Genomic DNA, 5,605 nt, shown 5'->3' on the forward strand with positions numbered 1-5,605 from the left:
CGCGGCTGACGCAAAGACTAGACCGGAACTCCTCAAATGACGTCGTAGGCAAGCCCTTGGTCTTGATATGGACAAATTGTTGGGAAGTAGGGACATGTAAAACACGAATATGACCAAGGGCCACTTGTTCCCGAACAAAATGAATATCCAACTCAATATGCTTGGTCTGTCGATGATGCACCGGGTTAGCGGAGAGGTAGACCACCGAGACGTTGTCGCAGTAGACCACCGTGGCACGGTCAATAGGGCAAGAGAGCTCCTGAAGCAGCTGGCGAAGCCACGAACACTCGGCGACGGCGTTGGCCACCGCACGATACTCAGCCTCAGCACTGGAACGAGAGACCGTAGGCTGCCGCTTGGACGACCACGAGATAAGTGAGGGTCCAAGGTAGACACAATAGCCCGAAGTGGAGCGACGAGTGTCAGGGCAGCCCGCCCAGTCTGCATCGGAGTAGGCGGTGAGGGCGGTGTCGGCGGAGGCGTGAAGCGTGACGCCAAGATCCATAGTGCCACGGATATAGCGGAGAATTCGCTTGACGGCAGCCCTGTGAACGTCTCGAGGAGCATGCATATGAAGGCATGCCTGCTGCACAGCATACTAAATCTCCGGGCGAGTCAGAGTGAGGTACTGGAGAGCACCGACGATAGACCGATAGAAAGCAGCATCCGAAGCAGGAGAACCATCCGTGGCAGAAAGCTTGGCCTTCGTATCAACAGGCGTAGCGGCGGGCTTGCAGTTAAGCATGCCGGCGTGCTCCATGAGCTCATGAGCGTACTTACGCTGATGAAGGAAGAAGCCATCCAGACGGCGCACCACCTCAACACCGAGGAAGTAGTGCAAAGGACCCAAGTCCTTGATGGCGAACTCAGCGCGAAGACGAGCCGTGAGCTGACTAAGAAGACCAGCCGTACATGTCGTCAGGATGATGTCGTCGACATAGAGCAGCAAGCAGGCCGTGTCAGAGCCCTAATGATAGACGAAGAGCGAGGCGTCCGAGCGGGTAGAGTGGAACCCAAGCTGGTGAAGAAACGCTGCGATGCGCTGGTACCAAGCGCGCGGAGCCTGCTTGAGTCCGTACAAGGACCGCGAAAGCAGGCACACGTGGTCGGGAAGCGCCGGGTCAACAAACCCGGTGGGCTGCTGGCAGAAGGCCTGCTCCTCGAGGTGGCCATGGAAAAAGGCGTTGGAGACGTCCATCTGGTGCACCAGCCAAGCATGGGAGACCGCAAGGTGGAGAACCGTGTGTATCGTGCCGGGCTTGACGACCGGAGCGAAGGTGTCGGTGAAGTCGATGCCAGCACGCTGTCGGAAGCCACGAACGACCCAACGCGCTTCGTAGCGATCAAGGGTACCATCAGGACGGAGCTTGTGTTTAGAGACCCACTTCCCGGTAATCACGTTGGCGTGCCGGGGACGGGGAACAAGCTGCCACGTCCGGTTGCGTAACAGGGCGTCAAACTCCTCTTGCATTGCAGCCATCCAGAGCGGGTCACGAAGAGCGGCTCGAACGGAGGACGGCAATGGCGACGGCTCAGAGGTGGACGCCGCATGGACGTAGTTGTCCGAGGCGTAGCGCGAGCTTGGGCGAAAAACGCCCGTACGGGCGCGGGTGACCGGACCGGCCAGAGGCGCCGGGGGCGCCGAGGGGGCCACAGGCTGTGACGCCCCAAGACCGACGCTACCAAAGTCTTCCAGCTATTTTGTTGTTTTGTCGTGTGATTTATTTGTTTGTTGCATTCATCATCGCATCATGCGCATCGCATCTGCATGTTTTCATAAAGCTTGCATCCGCTCTAAGTTGTCGTGTTCCCTTTGCCTCGTTGACCGTTCCGAGACCAACCGGGTTTTCGATTCCCTCTTGTCAAACCACCTAACCTCTGTGCCTGCCACCGACCATCTTCGCAACCATGTCCGGAGCTGCCCTGAACCCGACCCGCTCAATCATCACCGTTGGTTTTGGATCATCCCCAAACATCCCTAATACATCTTTGTTTTCTTATTTGGTCGACCTAACCTATTTATTCTGGACCGCCCGATTACGATCGGAGGGTCCAAAGACCCCTAACCCTATCCCACCTACTTATATATATCAGTCTAACCCTAGGCTATCCCATCCATTCCTCCCCTATCCAATCGTCGCCGCCACACTCCACCTCCCACCTCGGGATCTCCTCCCGATCCAAATTCTCTCCGACCAAGTCCCTTGTTTTCCGCCGCCACCCAATCCATCCATACAGCCCGCAACAGTGTCTCCCCTCGATGGATCCATCGCTCATGCTCGAGCCCCTCTGCCTCGATCCACCAGGCGCCTAGCTCGCAGCGGCCAACGCACAGGAGAGGAGCTCCTTGATCCCCTTGACCCCGACCTCTGCGCCCCACGGCCTCCTCCTCGTCGCCTTGGAGCCCGAGCGCGCCACCACCTCCTAGCGCCGCTCCAGCGACCTCGCCGAACCAGGCCACCCCGGCTAGCCTTCGACCACCTGCAGGCCAACCCCGTCGCCGCTCCTTCCCTGCTCCTCTTCCTCCCTTCTCCTCCCAACCTTACCTCGTTTTCCCCTGTCTGTTTTCTCCATGGACAGGGAGTGCCAGGGCATCCGCTTCAAGCTTCTGCGCCGCCCGGAGCTCCTCGACGCCGGCCAGATCCTACGCCCTGGAGACCCGCGTCCCCGCCAGACCTCCTTCCTCTGCGCCAAGTCCGCCCGCCATGCCCCGTTTTGCCTCGGCCTCGACCGAGGAGAACAAGCAGCGCTGCTGCCTTCTTCAGCTCCGCCCGCACGCCACCTCGCCGGAGAACGCCGTCCTCGCCCGGATCCCCGCGCCCTGTCATTTCGTTCACGCCGGCGAGTTCCTCCCGCGTCGTCGTCTTCTCTGCATCAAGCCGCGCCGCCGCGCCAAGTCCCCTGCATCGCGCCCTCGCCTGCTGTCGTTTCGCTCGAGAACGAGCGAGCGCCCGCCTCGTCCAGCCTCCCCGTTGACCGGTCGCACCTCGTGGCCCAGCTCCAGCCACTCCCGCACCGCACCAGGCCCAGATCTGCCAGCTCTCTGAAGCCCAATGTGAGCAGCCCAGTTCCATCAGATTCGGCCTGCCATGTTTTTTCCCTGTTCCGGACGAATTTGTCTATTTATCCAGAGTTTACTGTTTTACAGAAAAGTCCCTCTAGATCATGCATACAATAACTCCACAACCATGCATCATATTAAAATGTCTTAAATATGTAAAATGCTCAGAAATTTGTGTAGTTTAATAATATGCCACTTTCATCCATGTTTAAAATGTTTAAATGTGTTGTTTGAATTAATTTGCATAAATAGCATGTTAAAATGAATTATTTCATAACTAATTAACTGTAGCTCCAAATTAAATGTTCTTTATATGTAAATGGGGTAGAAAAATGCCTAGTTTAACATGGTGCACTTATTTTGCATGTTTAACAACTCTAAAATATGGTTTAGGGCAGAACAGTTCCATAACCAAAATATGCAAATGGGGATTTTCCGGAATTGTTGTTTGTTGTTCCGGCCTCATTTAAACTTGCCTAGATAGATAGTCTTACTATGCTTCACCTCTTGCCATGTTTAATAACATTTAATATTGTTGGGTACATAAACGAGAGAGAACTAAATAATTGATGTGGTGTTTCGTCAATATGCAACTCGTTGCATATTGAGCTCCACTTAATTTGTAGTGTTGTTTGTTGCACTTTGCCATGCCATGCCTCATTAAATCGGACATGCATCATACTTGTTTGTGCATCATGCCATGTGTATGTGGTGGTTGTTTACCATGTTGTTTGTTTCTTTCCGGGCTGCTTCTCTCGTTAGCTTCGGTTTCGTTCCGGAGTTGTGAGGATTCGTTCGACTACGTCCGTTTGTCTTCTTCATGGACCCGTTCTTCTTCCTAATGGGATTTCAGGCAAGATGGCCATACCCACTTCTATCTTTGCTTGCTAGTTGTTCGCTCTATTGCTATGCTGCGCTACCTACCACTTGCTATATCATGCCTCCCATGTTGCCATGTCAAGCCTCTAACCATCCTTTCCTAGCAAACCGTTGTTTGGCTAAGTTACCGCTTTTGCTCAGCCCTTCTTATAGCGTTGCTAGTTGCAGGTGAAATTGAAGTTGGTTCCATGTTGGAACATGGATATTTTGGCATATCACAATATCTCTTATTTAATTAATGCATCTATATATTTGGTAAAGGGTGGAAGGCTCGGCCTTATGCCTGGTGTTTTGTTCCACTCTTGCCGCCTTAGTTTCCGTCATACCGGTGTTATGTTCCTTGATTTTGCGTTCCTTACGCGGTTGGGTGATTTATGGGACCCCCTTGATAGTTTGCCTTGAATAAAACTCCTCTAGCAAGGCCCAACCTTGGTTTTACATTTGCCTACCTAAGCCTTTTTCCCTTGGGTTTTCGCGAGCCTGAGGGTCATCTTATTTAACCCCCCCCCCCCCGGGCCTGTGCTCCTCTGAGTGCTGGTCCAAACTAGAGCCCTTTGCAGCGTCACCTCGGGGAAACTTGAGGCCTGGTTTTAGTTGTACGGACTGCTCATCTGGTGTGCCCTGAGAACGAGATATGTGCAGCTCCTATCGGGATTTGTCGGCACATTCGGGCGGCTTTGCTGGTCTTGTTTTACCATTGTCGAAAAGTCTTGTAACCGGGATTCCGAGCCTGATCGGGTCTTCCCGGGAGAAGGAATATCCTTCGTTGACCGTGAGAGCTTGTAATGGGCTAAGTTGGGACACCCCTGCAGGGTATTATCTTTCGAAAGCCGTGCCCGCGGTTATGAGGCAGATGGGAATTTGTTAATGTCCGGTTGTAGAGAACTTGACACTTAACTTAATTAAAATGCATTAACTGCGTGTGTAGCCGTGATGGTCTCTTTTCGGTGAAGTCCGGGAAGTGAACACGGTTCGGGTTATGTATGAACGTAAGTAGTTTCAGGATCACTTCTAGCTTCTCGACCGTTGCGTTGCTTCTCTTCTCGCTCTTATTTGCGTATGTTAGCCACCATATTTGTTTAGTGCTTGCTGCAGCTCCACCTCATTACCCCATCCTACCCATAAGCTTAAATAGTCTTGATCTCGCGGGTGTGAGATTGCTGAGTCCTCGTGACTCGCAGATACTTCCAAACAGTTGCAGGTGCCGATGATACCAGTACGGGTGACGCAACCGAGCTCAAGTGGGAGTTCGACGAGGAACTTGGTCGTTCCTATGTTTCGTTTCCGGTTGATCAGTAGTGGAGCCCAGTTGGGACGATCGGGGATCTAGCATTTGGGGTGATCTTCTTTTCTTTTGGCTTTGACCGTAGTCGGTCTATGTGTGTACTCTGATGATGTATGTTTAATTCATGTATTGTGTGAAGTGGCGATTGTAAGCCAACTCTTTATCCCATTCTTGTTCATTACATGGGATTGTGTGAAGATGACCCTTCTTGCGACTAAACCACAATGCGGTTATGCCTCTAAGTCGTGCCTCGACACGTGAGAGATATAGCCGCATCGTGGGTGTTACACAGGCGCCAGGGGGCCGGGGCGCCGAGGGGGCCACAGGCGCCGGGGGGCCACGGGCGCCGAGGGGGCCGCCAACGCCGGGGGGCCCGCGGG

The sequence above is a fragment of the Triticum aestivum genome, chromosome 4D (assembly GCF_018294505.1).
Source record: "Triticum aestivum cultivar Chinese Spring chromosome 4D, IWGSC CS RefSeq v2.1, whole genome shotgun sequence".
NCBI lineage: Eukaryota > Viridiplantae > Streptophyta > Magnoliopsida > Poales > Poaceae > Triticum > Triticum aestivum.